Below are 19,045 nucleotides of genomic sequence, written 5' to 3'. Positions count from 1 at the left end.
CACTGGTGAGTTTTCCAAATTTGCTGGAATATTGAGTGCAGCACTTTCACAGCGTCATCTTTCAGGATTTGAAATAGCTCAACTGGAATTCCAGAACCTCCACTAGCTTTGTTTGTAGTAATGCTTCCTAAGCCCCACTTGACTTCACAGTCCAGGATGTCTGGCTCGAGGTGAGTGATCACACCATCGTGATTATCTGGGTCGTGAAGATCTTTTTTGTACAGTTTTTCTTTGTATCTTGACAAAACAGTTTTATTACCAGATTGAATTCAAGTTTGAATTCTGTCTGGTCATCTTAAATACCTTTTGATCCTGTAGCAATAGACAAAGAGAAACTGTCATCAAGGTGAATTATAATTTCTGCTACACAATAGGGACAAGAACCCAAAGGATTCTCTCAAGCACCTATTATGCTTCTACTTAAAGTTAATGGGAAACTGCTTCCCTGGTGGCTCAGATGGTAAAGAATCTGCCTGCAATGCAGGAGACCTGGTTTTGATGTATGTATCCAGAAGATAGCCTGAAGAAGGGAACAGCTACCCACTCCAGTATTGTTGCCTGGAGAATTCCATGGACAGAGGAGCCTGGTGGGTTACAGTCCATGGGATCACAAAGAATTGGACTCAACTGAGCAACTAACACCTACACACACACACCTACACACACACACCTACACACACACACCTACACACACACTGCAGTCCCAGACAGCCAGGGTCACAGGTAACTCGCTTTGATGAGTGAAGATCTTGTTCACCCAACAAATGAAGAACCATTAAACATTGAATTCTTACTGAGGAAAGAACATAGAATAAGTAGTGGCAGAAGGAAGGTGTTTGTAAGGGTTTTGTGGTGGTATAGGGTATTTGCAGAAATAAGAACTTCAGTAACCATATTTATCATTGATCATATGTATATATCATTGATTATTTATCTATACACACATAGATTTTTCCATATCTTATTCCTTCAGTAGTTTATACAAGGTATTATATTGGTACTAAAGTTATGTGATTTTAGTCGATGATTGCAACTGATTTAATCAGGATATATGTATCAGCCAAAAATGGATGCAATTACTTATGAATTTTTTTCTCCAGTTTTAAAATCTTCATTTGTTTGATGAATGACTGTATCCTGTTGTGACTTGGTAATTGAGACATATACATAAGTGTGTATGGGAGCTGAGTAGCTAAAGTAGTAGAACAGACTAGAACAGATAATTTCTGTAGGTGCTCAGTACCATCTCCACCTTTCTAAGATTTCCCATCAGCCACAAGGGATTGTTATGGATATTACATTGCAATGATTCTCACAAAGAAATATTCAATCAGTGAAAGCCAGTGGTAAAATAGTTGGAAGACATCAAAGAAGAGGCCATAATTCTCTGGTGGCAATTTTAGGCAGAGGCTTGGGCAAAGGTATGCTGTAAACCAGCTTTCTGAGAGAGTCAAGTTATTGCTACAGGAGGCTGAAGTCATTTGTGAAATTGTGAAATCCCTGTTTCCTATATTCACAGATTTCTTAAACCTTAGGAGTGGCTTCAGTGACTTCTGTTCTTCAACTCTTCCAATTATCCTCTAAGTCCTACACAGATATTTTGGTGGGGGCGAGGGGAAGTGACATAAATAGAGCATGATATGGGCTTTTGAGGTACTGATAATGTTCCATTTTAAAATTTGAGTCATATGTCATGGGAATGTTCACACACATTTATTGAGTTATATCATTGCAATATGTACAATATGTATATTTTAATGAAGGCACATTATACTTCAATTAAACTTTTTAGTCATAATTTCTGCTGAAAGTTTTGTAGACTAAAAGCCTCTGGCTGATTTCTAACTGATACACAAATAAAAATCAATAAATGGAAAGTGTATTTTGCTGCAAATTTTTTCTGCACTGTTCATTTTCTCATCTGTAAAAAGAATATGATGATAGGACCTACTTCATGAGATCGAAAGAGAAATTTATCAGACTTATCAAGTGAATGTCCACTAGAAAGTGTATACCACTTTCTAGTAAAAGGAATAAAAGGAAAGTGAAGTTGCTCAGTCGTGTCCGACTCTTTGTGACCCCACGGACTGTAGCCTATCACGCTCCTCCGAATTATGTAAATGTTAGCTTGTTGAAAGAGTAAAGGGATGCGTACCTCCTACCTACATTTATACATAAATATGCAACAGTTTTAGGCCCATAAGTTATTGTTAGCATAGGGGCTTGGAATAGACCTCCGCAAGATGTGCTAATCTGGGATGTGGATTATTTTGAGCTGAAAGCATTCAAGACCCTGTAGTCTCAAGGGAAACTACCACCCTTCCCTAGAATACCTATAAGAATTTGAATTTATTTTTTTTAACCAGAAAAAGAGTTATTATCAGCAATAAATTTTATCTAAGTGACTTCATTATATGTCAGGGCAAGCATCTAATTACCAAATATCTGTTTCTCTTGTCATCCTGTGAATGACCCTCCCAGCCTTGAAAACCCTAGGCCCTTACTCCCTTTCTTAACTCCAGATGACATATATACCTCTTTATACCTTTCTATCTATGAACCTCTTATGTATGTAGGGTTTCTGAGTTTCTCATGTATATAGAGTTCACATATGTACAAAATTAAATATGATTTTCTCCTGTTAATCTGTGTCATATCAATATAATTCTTAGACCGTCTAGAAGAACCCGTAGGGTAGGGAAAAGCTTTTTCCTCCCTAACAGTAGACTTTGTGCTTTCCACGGTCAGTCTACATGTCCATTTTTTGTCATTGCTGTTGCTTAGTCAGTAGTCTGACTCTTTTGAGACCCCGTGAGCTGTAACCTGCCAGGCTCCTCTGTCCATTTAATTTCCCAGGTGAGAATACTGGAGTGGGTTGCCATTTTCTTTTCCAGGGGATCTTCCCAACTCAAGAATTGAACCTGCGTCTCCTGCATCGCAGGTGGTTTCTTTACCACTGAGGTATGTGGGAAGCCCACATGTCCATTTTGGTCATCCTTAAATCCCTTTGATCTTGAGCAGTACCTGATGTGGCGTTGCTGCTCAAGAAAAATTAATTAAACAAACTGAATACATTTAAGCCCCAAATTTAATATTGTATGCTGAGCTTTATTCGACATTTCCATTTTCTGGCTAAGAACCATCACTTTGCTTCTATTCATTTCCATGAGTATCACTACTGGTCAATTTTTCTTAGAGACTGTTTCTCACTGACAAAGGCTTATCTCTTCAAAAGAGTTCACTGGGTACGCAACATCAAACAGAGAACAACAAAGTCCTGCTGAAATGGAAATGCTGTGAGTTCTGCTGGTCTCAGACACCATCTGAAAGGCTTGCTCCTGTTTCCTGGCCTCAAGGTGTATGTAATTCAAATGCTTGTCTCAATAAAGTGACCTATTCATAAGTGTCACCTTTAGAACCAGGAATGGATTGTCACAAACACAGATGTTCATTTAAAAGTCTCCTATAATGCTAGGTTTTTAAGCTAACTCTGATAGTTTTGATTTTTCTAAAAGAAATACATACCCAGAAAGATATTAGTTTAGTCTTTCAAGCATAACAGAAACTTAATAAAAGAAGTGAAAGAACAGCTATTCTTCTGGAGTTTTTTCTGTGTATTTTAACAGTATGTGTGTGTATAATATATATGCATATGTGTGTGTACACTATGATCATGTATTCTGTACTTATATGTCAACTGATGCAAACATTGGAGGAAACATAACAATGAACTTTGCATGGTACAATAGCTTCTTGAGAAAATATATAGACACCAAAGGAAGTTATAAATTCTCATCTGTATAAGCCTCTAAAGAAAAATAATTTACTGAATTAGATTTAGAATATAGCATCATATGTAGTTAAGGAAATATTTAATGCAAGAGGGATTGTTGTCTTTGAATCTATTCTCCCACATTCTCTTGATGTGCCAAGTGTCTGGAGAAGTCAGTCACGTTAATCCTCTACAGCAGATGGTTCTCAGTATTCATTTAAATTAAAATATAGCATTTCTTTTCTTGAAATCAATTCAAAAGAAGGAATTCAGTGAATTTTAAGCAAGATGAATGCTTTTGTCTGGCTTTGTGGCTGACTAACTCAAATATGGATTATGTGGCCTAGCCCAGGCATCATCTGTATCATCAACTTCAAAGATAAAAACTCTGTTCAAGGGGGGAAAAAATCAATTCAGACTGTCTTTAGAATGATAGGCTATTGCTATCCAAACTACGTATTGCTAGATTTAATTATTGCCAATTTTTATTATGAAAACTGCATAAAATGTAGATTTTCTACTTGTTCCTCTTATTAATGTCAGTCTTCTCTGTAGAAACCCCAGTATGCCATTATGATTTTGGAATCATGTCACTGAAGGAGAACATTTTAAATATAAAAGAGTACTCATCTTTCCAGAATGGTATAGCTACCATACTTTTCAGAGGTGGAAAACATGGGTAGGACTTTATTTACCCTTAAAATTGCCGTGATACCACACACACAAGAATTTCTAAAATGCTTTCACTAACTTCTATGGATAGTAAGGCATACACAAAAGGATATGAATAATTGTTGTGGGAAAAGGATCTAGATCATTAATATGATAGTGTACACTCAAAATACACACTTATAACAAAGCCAGTGTTTTGTAGAAATCTCTGGATCTGAATCTTAGTTGGACAGAGGAAAGACTGTTGTGAGAAATTCAGTCGGTCAAATATAAAAAGCTGGCAGATGTATGTCAGTCTTTCTTCAAATATGGCTGTGAGTCCAAGACTGTTAGCTAAAAGTAAATATCCTCTGGGACTGGATTTGAGACAAAGAGCATGGAAGGGAAGGGGAGGTGAAAACACAAGGTGTTTCAGGATGGAGTGCACTCTTCTTGTTTGATGACCAGAGAGAATATTCAAATACAGAGCTTGATACTTAACATTCAAATAATTGAAATCTATTCTTGTAATTCAGTGTAATTATCTCTTTAGGGGCTAATGAAGCATATTTGTCCATTTCATCAATGTATTAATTTAATCATCATTCACTCATTTCTGTGATAATATATGTTGAATGCCATACTTTCTGTGCATGAATCCTTAAAATACGGAGAGGGAAAAAACCACATGTGAGTTTACAGAAGGAAATCATTAGAATTAAGTAAGTAGTCACCAATTATTGTATGTAATAGAAAAGAAAATAATTGTGTGCTCTAAGATACTATCATAGCGGGTAGGAATTTAGATTAAGGTGTTCAGGAGGGTTTATTTGAGAAGCTGTCATTGAAACTGAGATCTGGAGATGGAATTATCCAGGCAGTGAGTGGGAAGAAAAACCTCCTGGATTAAAAAAAAAAAAACAAAAATCAAAAGCTCCTGAGTCAGGAAAGAGTTGTAGGGTTGTCAGAAACAAAGGAAGAGCAGCAAAGCTCCAGTTCTGTGAGTGGAGAGAGTTATAGGTGGTGATGACGGTGAGGTAGGTCATTCCAGAAGGGTCTTATAATCATAGTAAATGTAATATTTTATTCTCTGCACAAGTAAAACCATTTGAAATTTTGAGAAGGAGAGCAGTGTGATCTGATATATGTTTTATTGTTATCCTTCTGGTTGCTGTAAGGAAATCTGTCGTAGTGGTATTAAAAGGTCAGGAGTGGAAATGCAATAGCATTTGTCTAAACTAGATTTGATAGTGGCAAGGATGAGGGCAATGTCAATGAGAAATTCTGGCAAATAGATTCTGTGGTGTTCAGTATGCTGAAAGTATCAGGAAGCCCTCAGACCCACATGACCAGGAATGACATGGGCCTGCTTGACTGGCTGGACAGCTCCAGTTTGGGTGACAAGTTAGAAGACATGCATAATTAATTTTAAATCCTGCTGAGATCTAGGAAATGATGAAAATGTATCGACTTTCCACACTGTTAACACCTTCATGTGCCAAAGGCATAGCTGGGCTCTGTCTAGGCCTTAAATTTATGACTTTTAACTATGGTAAAGAGTTGAAATATGCTATTAGTAATCTAGCTTAGTTAAATCATCAAGTTATTAGTAAATTCTATCAGTCAGCCTGGGGACCTATCCACCTTCATTAAGTTGTTTCTTTGTGGGAAACATCACCGTATTGTACACTGGAAGAAACAGAGCTGTGTAAAGTAAAAGGGGCCAAGGAGGACTCTACAGAAATATAAATAAAAGGTTCAAATAGAACTGTTCTGGGAGAGATTAAACGCAGATAGATGACCTAGATATGCCTAAAAAATCAATTTCAAGTAAAAAAAAAATTACAAGTACATAACGATGTAACTCCTGGTTTTAAAACAAAACTCTTACAAAACTGATACTAGCTAGAAAAATTATGAAAAGAGTTATAATTTAAGGTAAAAATTAGGGTTAGAGTGAGATTTTGTGTTAGGATAAGAAATTGCCTCAAACTAATACTGGTTTTTCCAGTGGTCATGTATAGATGTGAGAGTTGAACTGTGAAGAAAGCTGAACATCGAAGAATTGATGCTTTTGAACTGTGGTGTTGGAGAAGACTCCTGAGAGTCCCTTGGACTGCAAGGAGATCCAACCAGTCCATTCTGAAGGAGATCAGTCCTGGGATTTCTTTGTGGGAAATGATGCTAAGGCTGAAACTCCAGTACTTTGGCCACCTCATGCGAAGAGTTGACTCATCGGAAAAGACTCTGATGCTGGGAGGGCTTGGGGGCAGGAGGAGAAGGCGACAACAGAGGATGAGATGGCTGGATGGCACCACTGACTCGATGGACGTGAATCTGGGTGAACTCCGGGAGTTGGCGATGGACAGGAAGGCCTGGCGTGCTGCGATTCATGGAGTCACAAAGAGTAGGACACGACTGAGTGACTGAATTGAACTGAACTGAATGCCAGTACATTGTTATTAGTGAAAATGTAAATTATACATATTAAAATCAGGACCAAATAAGGATTTTTCATGAAAATTAATTTAACCTTGCTTTGTAAATATTAGCCAATGCAATAAGTAAAAGAAAAATAGTACAAATAGACAAAGGTAGGGAAATTATTATTTTTACATATTGTATAATTGTACATCTAAAAATCTGAAAAAAATCATTTGAAGCACTCTGAAGGTAGTAAGAGAAAACAGTAAAGTGACTGGTGAAAAATAATATGACTTTTTAAAATAGTGAAATATGACTTTTTAAAATTATACATATTGTATAATTATACATCTAAGAATCTGAAAATAATTGCTTGAAGCACTCTGAAGGTAGTAAGAGAAAACAGTAAAGTGACTGGTGAAAAATAATATGACCATTTAAAATATAAAGAAATATTTATAATGCGTTATTTACTCATATGAGCCATACATCTAAAATGTCAACTTACCTTTAAAAAGAGTAATTGTTATGTACATATGTATAGAATGTCCATTATACTGTTACTTAGAAAAACAAGTATTATATAATGTGATTTTATTTTTGAAAAAAAAAACCAGCATTATACAAATAAGTATTACATATGTTATGAAAATGTCTAGCAGACTCATATTAAATTTTTTAATAATTGTTCTCTGTACATAATGTGATGAGAGCGGTGTGAGGAGTTATATGTTACAAAATTGTCTATTGTTTTTATGGCAAGTATTTCTTTCACAAGAAAAATGTTTTAAAAATAAGTTACTTCTTAGTTTACTTTTCTCGGGGCATTATGTCTTTGATAAATGAGTTGTACATTTTAATTGCATTTTAATCGTTAACATTTTGTAACTAGATGCAAATCATTACCATTTGTCTGTGTTAAAAAAGAAATCCATGAGGGTTACTCTTTAAATTGTTCACTACATCTACTTGAAAAATTCAACTCCACATACACATTTTCCAATACACATTTTCCTAGGCTACAATAAAAGTTAATACTTTTGCTGCAATTACTGGTGTCACCTTTCTAGTCTTTTCCAAATCAATTTTTTTAGACATTTATGGGAAATGTTCAACTATTCCAGTTTAAAGTATAAAATAGGATATAAAAAATAGAATAGTCATCTGCCTCTATAGGTCTCCCATTTCCATAATAGATTTAACTGATATCAATTACCCAAGAAAAAATAAGTTAAATGAATATTTCTTTGTTGTGAACAGAGTGAAATTGCTTCAAATAAAAGGGTCTGTTATAATGATCTGTATTAAAATATCTACAAGCTTTAGAACTATAAAAATGCTACAAGGTCATGGTCAAAAGTATTTTGATTAATAGAGATATGTCTGCCCAACTAAATTACCTTGCTGAAAAGAACATAATGTAATGATGGCAATTTCCATGCTTTTCTCAACTTACCTTTTATTTCAGTGCTAAATTTTATTATGATAACTATTAGTTCTAGCTTCAGAAATAGCTTTAGAATAAAAAGCAACAGGTTTCTGTGAAATGAAAGTATAAATTTAAAATTTGAACTCAATATTCTTAAATCAAAAATTATGAAAATTCACCTAGACTTTCAATATAATTACTGGAAATAACATTTGTAGAATTTAATGGACATGGGTGCATATTTCTAAGAAACCTTAGGTTAGTAATAAAAATTTTACAATGTTATCAATTCTACTCAATAGTGCACTTGAAATTTAAGAAATTAAACATAAATCTGTGTCTGTGTGCTTCTTCTTCTGTAATCTTAAAAATCTGTTTAAAATTTATTTTAAGGCATTTCTTTCATAAAGCAAAACAAAATGAAACTATGACAACCTTAGAAGTGGTTTTCAAGGATACTTAATAGTCAATTTATTCTGCCAAACAATGTTATTTTAAAATCATTTGAAGCAATTTTTAAAGAACTATTTAATAAGCACATTGTGTCAGAAATCTTTGAAGAGTGAAATTTTTTTCTTCAATATAATGTGCAAGTTTTTTGCGAATGCATAATTTTTTCATACCTTATCATGTGCAAAACTAATTTGTAAAGGACAGATGTCATATATAAATATGTGCATACATGAGAAAAATAATCAGATGCCAAATTGGAATCCAAAAAGGGGAAGATCTTTGTTTCTTATTTGGTTTGTGAGCAAAACTCAATAAAATTATTGAAACAGAACCTTCAGTGGTGAACAAATGAAGAATATTCTTTGGGATGAAATAGTTCTTTGCAACCAAGAGAATATGTCATAGATTGTTGAACCTGTGTCAGTGGTTAAAAATTTAATCTGATTCCTTCTTTTAATCAGAAGAGGAAAAGCATCTTTCATAATTCAGTTCAGTTCAGTCACTCAGTCATGTCCGACTCTTTGTGACCCCATGGACTGCAGCATGCCAGGCCTCCCTGTCCATCACCAATTCCTGGAGTTTACTCAGATTCATGTCCATTGAGTTGGTGATGCCATCCAACCATCTCGTCCTCTGTCGTCCCCTTCTCCTCCTGTCTTCAATCTTTCCCAGCATCAGGGTCTTTTCAGATGAGTCAGTTCTTCACATCAGTTGGCCAAAGTATTGGAGTTTCAGCTTCAACATCAGTCCCTCCAATGAACACCCAGGACTGATCTCCTTTAGAATGGACTGGTTGGATCTCCTTGCAGTCCAGAGGTCTCTCAAGTCTTCTCCAACACCACAGTTCAAAAACATCAATTCTTCTGTGCTCAGCTTTCTTTATAGTCAAATTCTCACATCCATACATGACTACTGGAAAAACATGGCCTTGACTAGATGGACCTTTGTTGGCAAAGTAATGTTTCTTCTTTATAATATGCTTTCTAGGTTGGTCAATACTTTTCTTCCAAGGAGCAAGAGTCTTTTAATTTTATGGCTGCAGTCACCATCTGCAGTGATTTTGGAGCCCTAAAAACTAGTCTGTCAAGGTTTCCCCATCTGTTTGCCATCAAGTGATGAGACCAGATGCCATGATCTTAGTTTTCTGAATGTTGAGCTTTAAGCCAACTTTTGCACTCTCCTCTTTCACTTTCATCAAGAGGCTTTTTAGTTCTTCTTCACTTTCTGCCATACAGGTTGTGTCATCTGCATATCTGAGGTTATTGATTTTTCTCCCGGCAATCTTGATTCCAGCTTGTGCTATATCCAGTGCAGCATTTCTCATGACATAGTCTGCATATAAGTTAAATAAGCAGGGTGACAATATACAGCCTTGATGTACTCCTTTCCCTATTTGGAACCAGTCTGTTCCATGTCCAGTTCTAACTGTTGCATCCTGACCTGCATACAGATTTCTCAAGAGGCAGGTCAGGTGGTCTGGTATTTCCATTTCTTTCAGAATTTTCCACATTTTATGTTGATCCACATAGTCAAAGGCTTTGGCATAGTCAATAAAGCAGAAATAGATGTTTTTCTGGAACTCTCTTGCTTTTTCCATGATCCAGTGAATGTTGGCAATTTGATCTCTGGTTCCCCTGCCTTTTCTAAAACCAGCTTGAACATCTGGAAGTTCACAGTTCAGGTACTGTTGAAGTCTGGCTTGGAGAATTTTGAGCATTACTTTACTAGTGAGTGAGATGAGTGCAATTGTGTGATAGTTTGAACATTCTTTGGCATTACCTTTCTTTGAGATTGAAATGAAAACTGACCTTTTCCAGTCCTGTGGCCTCTGCTGAGTTTTCCAAATTTGCTGGCATATTGAGTGCAGCACTTTCACAGCATCATCTTTTAGGATTTGAAATAGCTCAACTGGAATTCCATCACATCCACTAGCTGTGTTCATAGTGATGCTTCCTAATCCCCACTTGACTTCACATTCCAGGGTGTCTGGCTCTAGATGAGTGATCATACCATCATGATTATCGGGGTCATGAAGATTTTTTTAGTATAATTCTTCTGTGTATTCTTGCCACCTCTTCTTAATATCTTCTGCTTCTCTTAGGTCCTTACCATTTTTGTCCTTTATTGAGCCCATATTTGCCTCAAATATTCCCTTGGTATCTCTAATTTTCTTGAAGAGATATCTAGTCTTTCCCATCCCCTTGTTTTCCTTGATTTCTTTGCACTGATCACTGAGGAAGGCTTTCTTATCTCTCTTTGATATTCTTTGGAACCCTGCATTCAAATAGGTATATCTTTCCTTTTCTTCTTTGCCTTTTGTTTCTCTTCTTTTCACAGCTATTTGTAAGGCCTCCTCAGACAGCCATTTTGCTCTTTGCATTTCTTTTTCTTGGCATTAGTCTTGATCCCTGTCTCCTATACAATATCAAGAACTTCTGTCTGTAGTTCATCAGGCACTCTATCAGATCTAATCCCTTAAATCTATTTCTCACTTCCACTATATAATAGTAAGGGATTTGATTTAGATCATACCTGAATGGTCTGTTGGTTTTTCCCTACTTTCAAGAGACTGACCCAGACTTGCCCAGGAGTGTCCAGGAGTCTCCAGCAGAGGCGTGGGTTAGTGATGGGCTGCTGCTTGGATGCTACACTGGGTGAGTATAGCAGTACATGCTTTGGATCTTTTGAAAGAAGTCACCATTATCTTCATTACCTCCACCATAGTTTGGCCCCAGGTAAATAGCAGGGAGGGAACACAGCTCTACCCATGGATGGAAAATTGGATTAAAGATTTACTGAGCATGGCCCCGCCCATAAGAACAAGACCCAATTTCCCCCCAAGTCAGTCTCTCCCATCAGGAAGCTTCCAGAAGCCTCATAGCCTTCTCTATCAGAGGGCAGACAGACTGAAAACCACAATCACCAAAAACTAACCAATCTGATCACAGCATTGTCTAACTCAGTGAAACTATGAGCCACGCCTTATAGGGCCACCCAAGTCCGACAAGTCATGGTGGAGAGTTCTGACAAAATGCGGTCCACTGGAGAAGGGAATGGCAAACCACGCCAGTGTTCTTGCCTTGAGAACCCCATGAACAGTATGAAAAGGCAAAAAGATAGGACACTGAAAGATGAACTCCCCAGGTTGGTAGGTGCCCAATATGCTAGTGGAGATCAGTGGAGAAATAACTCAGAAAGAATGAAAAGATGGAGCCAAAGCAAAAACAGCACCCAGTTGTGGATGTGAATGGTGATCGAATCAAGGTCCAATGCTATAAAGAGCAGTATTGCATAGGAACCTGGTATGTTAGGTCCATGAATCAAGGCAAATTAGAAGTGATCAAGTAGGAGTTGTTAAGAGTAAATGTTGACATTTTAGGAATGAGTGAACTAAAATGGACTGGAATGGATGAATTTAACTCAGATGAGCATTATATCAAATAATGTGGACAAGAATCCCTTGGAAGAAATGGAGTAGCCATCACAGTCAACAGAAATCCAAAATTCAGTACTTGGATACAATCTTATAAACAACGAAATGATCTCTGTTCCTTTCCAAGGCAAACTATTCAATATCATGGTAATCTAAGTCTATGCCCCAACCTGTAATTCTGAAGAAGCTGAAGCTGAATGGTTCTTTGAAGACCTACAAGACCTTCTAAAACTTACACCCAAAAAAGATGTCCTTTTCATTATATGGGACTGGAATGCAAAAGAAAACACCTGGAGTAACAAGAAAATTTGGCCTTGGAGTACAGAATGAAGCAGGGCAAAGGCTAATTGAGTTTTGCCAAGAGAACGCACTGTTCATAGTGAACACCCTTTTCCAACAACACAGGAGAAGATTCTACACAAAGACATCACCAGATGGTCAATACCAAAATCAGATTGATTATATTCTTTGCAGCCAAAGATGGAGAAGCTCTATACAGTCAGCAAAAACAAGACAGGGAGCTGACTATGTCTCAGATCACGAACTCCTTATTGCCAAATTCAGACTTAAATTGAAGAAAGTAGGGAGAACCCCTAGACCATCTTTCATAATATTGATCCTTAAAAAAAAAAAAAAGAGAGAGAGAGAAGACTCTAATACCTTACACAAAGGATGGCAATTTCACACAGTATTAAATACAGATAACTTGTGTGATTGATAACAGAAGATAAAAATATGGACTGATTACTTGCTTGATAGGGCATTGAAAAGCAGAATTGGACAAAGTTGTTAAATAATAGTCATACTCCTCAAATCTAACAAGATACAGTTGGCCTTCCATTTCTGAGGATATGGAACCTGAGGAAATGGACAGAAGGTGGGAATGTACTGTACCACTTTGTATAAGATACTTCATCTTCCTTAGATTTATGTATCCATGGGGATTTTGTTGTTGGTGGTCAGTTGCCAAGTCATGCCTGCCTCTCTGTGACCCAATGGACTGTAGTATGCCAGGTTCCTCTGTCCTGAACAATCTCCCAGAGTTTGCTCAAATTTATATCCCCTTAGTTGGTGAGGTTACCAAACCATCTCACCCTCTGCTGTCTCCTCCTCCTTTGGCCTTCAATCTTTCCCTGCATCAGGGTCTTTTCCAATGAGTTGGCTCTTTGCATCATGTGTATTGAACCTCAGCTTCAGCAAAATTGTCCTTCCAATGAATATTTAGGATGGATTTCCTTGCCAGTCCAAGGGACTCTCAAGAGTCTGCTCCAGCACCATAATTTGAAAGTATCAATTCTTCAGCACTCAGCCTTCTTTATGGGCCAACTCTCACATCCATATGTGACCACTGGAAAAAACACAGATTTGACTAGATGGACATTTGTCAACAAAGTGATTGCTTTTTAATACACTATCTAGGTTTGTCATAGATTTTCTTACAAGGAGAAAGCATCTTTTAATTTCATATCTGCAGTCACCATCTGAGGTGATTTTGGAACCCAAGAAAATAAAATTGGTCACTATTTCCTCTTTTTTGCCTTCTATTGGCCATGAAGGGATGGGACCAGATGCCATGATCTTAGTTTTTGGAATGTGAAGCTTTAAGCCAGATTTTTCACTCTCCTCTTTCACCCTCATCAAGAGGCTCTTTAATTTTCTTCAGTTTCTGCCATTAGAGTGGTATCATATGCATATTGATGGTTGATATTTCTCCCAACAATCTTGATTCCAGCTTATAATTCATCCAACCTGGCATTTTGCATGATGTACTCTGCATATAAATTAAACAGAGTGACAGTATACAACCTTGACATACTCCTTTCCCAATTTTGAACAATTCCATTGTTCCATGTGGAGTTCCAACTGTTGCTTTTTGACCTGCATACAGGTTTTTCAGGAGACAGATAAGGTGATTTGGTACTCTCATCTCTTTAAGAATTTTTGACAGTTTGTTTTGATCCACACAGTCAAAGGCTTTAGCATAGTCAATGAAGCAGATGTTCTTCTGGAATTACCTTGCTTTCTGTAAGATCCAATGGATATTGGCACTTTGGGCTCTGGTTCCTCTGCCTTTTCTAAACCCAGCTTGTACATCTGGAAGTTCTCTATTCATATACTGCTGAAGCCTAGATTGAAGGATTTTAAGTGTAACACTATTAGTATGTGAAATGAGCACAACTGTATGCTAGTTTGAGCATTCTTTGGCATTCCCCTTCTTTAGGATTGGAGTGAAAACTGTCTTTTTCCAATTGGAGTGAAAACTGTCTTTTCCCAGTCCTGTGGCCACTGCTGAGTTTTCCAAATTTGCTAACATACTGAGTACAGCACTTTAACAGCATCATCATTCAGAATTTGAAACAGCTCAGCTGGAATTCCATCACCTCCACTAGTTTTGTTCATAGTAATGCTTCCAAAGTCCCACTTGACACTCCAGGATGTCCAGCTCTAGATGAATGACTATACCATCATGGTTATCTAGATCACTGAGACCTTTTTTGTATAGTTCTTCTGTGTATTCTTACCACCTCTTAATGTCTTCTGCTTCTGTTAGGTCCTGAAAGTTTCTGTCTTTTATCATGCCCATCTTTGCATGAAATGTTGCCTTGATATCTCCAATTTTCTTGAAGAAATCTCTAGTCTTTCCCATTCTGTTGTTTCCCTCTATTTCTTTGCATTGTTCATTGAAGAAGGCCTTCTTGTGTCTCCTTGCTATTCTCTGGAACTCTGCATTCAGTTGGGTATATTTCCTTTCCTCCCTTGCTTTTTGATTTTCTTTTTTCAGCTATTTGTGAAGCCTCCTCAGACAACCATTTTGCCTTCTTGCATTTCTTTTTTGGGGGTATGGTTTTGATCACTGCCTCCTGTACGTGTTATAAACCTCTGTCCATAGTTCTTCAGGCACACTACCAGATCTAATCCCTTGAATCTATTTATCACCTCTACTATGTAATCATAATGAATTTGATTTAGGTCATGGCTGAATTGTCTAGTGGTTTTCCCCACCATCCTCAATTTAAACCTGAATTTTGCAATAAGAAGCTAGAGATCTGAGCCATAGTCAGCTCTGGGTCTTGTTTTTTTTTTTCTCACTGTATGGAGCCTCTCCTTCTTCAGCTACAAAGGATATAATCAACCTGATTTTGGTATGGACCATTTGGTGGCGTCCAAGTGTAGAGTTGTCTCTTGTGTTGTTGGAAAAGGCTGTTTGCTATGACCAGTGTGTTCTCTTGGCAAAGCTCTGTTAGCCTTTGCCTTGCTTCATCTTGTACTTCAAGAACAAACTTGCCTGTTACTCCAGATATCTCTTTACTTTGTACTTTTATATTCCAATCCCCTATGATGAAAAGGATATCTTTTTTTGGTGTTAGTTCTAGAAGGTCTTGTAGGTCTTCATAGAACTGGTCACCTTCAATTTCTTTAGCATCTGTGGTTGGGCCATAGGCTCATATTACTGTGATGTTAAATGGTTTGCTTTGGAAAAGAACTGAGATCATTCTGTCATTTTTGAGATTTTTATCCAAGTACTGCATTTTGGAATCTTCTATTGACTGTGAGGGATACTCCATTTCTTCTAAGGGATTGTTGACTACAGTAGTAAATATAATGGTCACCTGAAATAAATTCTTCCAATCCCATCCATTTAAATTCACTGATTTCTAAAATGTTGATGTTCACTCTTACCATCTCCTGTTTGACTGCATCCCATTTGATTTGATTCATGGATCTAACATTCCAGATTTCTATGCAATATTGTTCTTTACAGCATCAGGCTTTATTTTTACCACCAGGCAGACCCATAACTGAGCATCATTTCTACTTTGGCACAACCACTTCATTCTTTCTGGAGCTGTTAGTAATTATCCTCTACTCCTCCCCAGTAGCATGTTTGCCACTTTCTGGTCTTGGGGAGGGGGCAGTTATCATCTGGTGCCATATCTTTTTTACCTTTTCATACTGCCCATGGGGTTCTCCAGGCGAGAATACTGGAGTAGATTGCCATTTCCTTCTCCAGTGGACCACAGGGATCCTGGAACCAAGTTCATGTGGATCCCAAGGGATCATTATATGTTCTTAATATTCATCTTGGTCCTTAAAAAAACAAATATGTCTATTCAGGTTAATTTATATTGGTCACAATGTAACATGATCCTTCTTTCATACACTATTTGGTGTGATCTTGGGCAAATAAATTTGCCTTTATTAACTTTAATTTCATCATTTGTGAATATAGGAATAATATCATTTCTGTTGTGGGACATGTAATAATTAAACAAAATCAAGCACATGAAAGCTTTTAACCAAGCACATGGCAGACAGAAGTTGTGAGCAGGAGGAGTAATAAATGGTGATTTTCTTACTGACTTATAGCAATATTTTATTTGTGTTAACACAATTTTGCATTTTCCAAAGAAAATGTATACCCTATGGAAAAAATATGTGTTTATCTGGGAGGTTAGCGAATGGAATAGGATTTCATGTTCAGGTCAAATACCTTTTTAAGAAATCCCTTACACAGTGTTTCTAAGGCAGTTATTAGAATGATTGATTGGGAGCTAAGTCAATTATATCAATGGAGAATGAGACTTTTCATCCCTAAGTCACTTAAGTCAGATAACATTTTTGCCCTAATAATTCATATGTGAAAACAGAAAGACATTGACCATTGAAAAAATTGTGTCTTCTATTTTCTTTGTCTTTCATGCCTAACCTTGCATATTTTGAAGCCGAATTATTATTATTATTATTATTATCAAACAAAATTCTTCTAGCTTTTTTTTTAAATGGAAAGATTAAAACTTAAAACTATGGTTTCATATGGTCAGAACTGTGGGGAGATATAGTTCATCACTCCTAAGTGATGGTAGAGAAAGTATACGGTCAGTAAAATCATGAAAAGCATATCTCTCTTGAAAAACACAGGGGAGAAGTGATGAAGGACCCTAAAGCTGAAGACAGCAAAAAAGAATGAGAGAAGTGGTATGGGTAAGGGGCACGTAAGGACAATAAGCAAGAAAGGACCCAGGAAAACAAAGGTCTGGCTGACATGGCCACATGCAGCCTGATCTTTGTACAAGGAGGGGTAAGGTCAGCAAAGGAGCAGAAGACATAGAAGGGAGCATCAGGTAACTCAGGATGACCTGGCTCCAGGGAAACCTGAACTCCAGTAGGAGAGCAGGTATATTTAAGGTAGACTAGGGAGCATTCAAAACAAAAGGAACTGGATATCAGAAAACATTTTGTGATGCTGTAATGAGATCTCTGTTGGATTCATGCCCTAAGCAATACAATGCAAGTCCTGTCATTTGAAACAGGTTGAGTTAGAGAAATCTACTGAAATACTCTCTGTAAGGGATTATTCTTATATCATCACATTTATTTTATGGCTACATTCTTTTAGTGTAAATTCTGTGTTCCTTTTGTAACTCACTAGTCTACTAAAACAGAAGAACCTGAAGTTAGTCAGTGAGAGGTATTGTTTGTGTTTGTATAGAACTGTTTTTTGTTTGGGTTTTGTTTTAATATATTGATGACACCACATTTCCTTTCTTTATCTAAACCTATCCAACTGTGAAGTTAGAATCCTTGAGATAACTGGGCCATCCAATTAGTGCATTTATGTAGCCTGCATAAAGCACTTGGGTAATTGGCCCTTTACGTGGGACCATGTAAGGGAATGCAATAAAAACAGGAAATAGACACCTTCGACTTCTTCTCATAATTGACTTGTTTTCACAGCTCTCTGTGTGGTAGACTCATACTCTGTTTAGCTGTCATACTAAATCAGAAAATGTTTGTCATTCACTGTAGTGAAACATTTCATCTTCCTACGCATGTAGATTTCTGCAATTTTGAATTAAGAAAAAGCTTTGTTTTCAAATAGTGCACTTTTTTTTTTTTCCTATGGGGGGAAGAAATAGAACAAAGCACCTAAGCAGTACTCAATTTTTCTTAGCAAACTGAAGCTGCACTGTTTTATTCTGATAAATGATGCTAATGAAGCTTAGGGACTTTTACAGGTGTGTAATTCTTCATTTCACTACATTATTGTTTTCCATTATTTTTTGGTAAAGCACATACATGCTTTAAACAGTTTGTTAGACAGCCAACTTTTTCACAGCATTTTTTTAGCACAATATATTTAGAAAATGTGTAACCAAAGATGAATCTACCACAAATCCTCTTTTTTCTCATAGTGCCTCTCATCCTTAGTTTTATTGTTGCAGACAATTCAGTGAATCAGGGGGCTTTGTCTGGTCCTCTTCTAGTTTACATTTGCCAAAACTAACAAACGTGAACTAGTTCATTGTAATACTAGAGTCCATCTTTTGAGGTGAAATCACCTCTTGGGCTTGGAAAAGGGAGGATATGAAAAAATATCATAGATTAACTTAATCTATCAATGCAGTTTGGTCATGGGGAATGTTACTTCTTGAAACTGAACAGGCTACCACTTTATGGCAGAAACATTTCACAAGGTCCTATTAGTAAGTCAGTCTGTAGAGGCCAAATGTACTCTTGCCTGGAAAATCCCATGGACGAAGGAGCCTGGTAGGCTGCAGTCCACGGGGTCGCAAAGAGTCAGACACGACTGAGAGACTTCCCTTTCATTTTTCACTTTCATGCATTGGAGAAGGAAATGGCAACCTACTCCGGTGTTCTTGTCTGGAGAATCCCAGGGACGCGGGAGCCTGGTGGGCTGCCGTCTATGGGGTCGCACAGAGTTGGACACGACTGAAATGACTTAGCAGCAGCAGCAGAGCCCAAATGAGTTCAAATATATAACATCTGGGAGTAGAATTGATACAGTCTTGACCTTGAAAGTTAGTTGCCTCCTGGTCACTCATAGCTTTCCCAAACATTTTTCTCTTCATGTTGAAGAGGT

This window comes from Bison bison, unplaced genomic scaffold (genome assembly GCF_000754665.1).
Source record: "Bison bison bison isolate TAMUID 2011002044 unplaced genomic scaffold, Bison_UMD1.0 scf7180017864452, whole genome shotgun sequence".
NCBI classification, from domain to species: Eukaryota; Metazoa; Chordata; class Mammalia; order Artiodactyla; family Bovidae; genus Bison; species Bison bison.
This window is presented reverse-complemented; position numbering follows the sequence as displayed.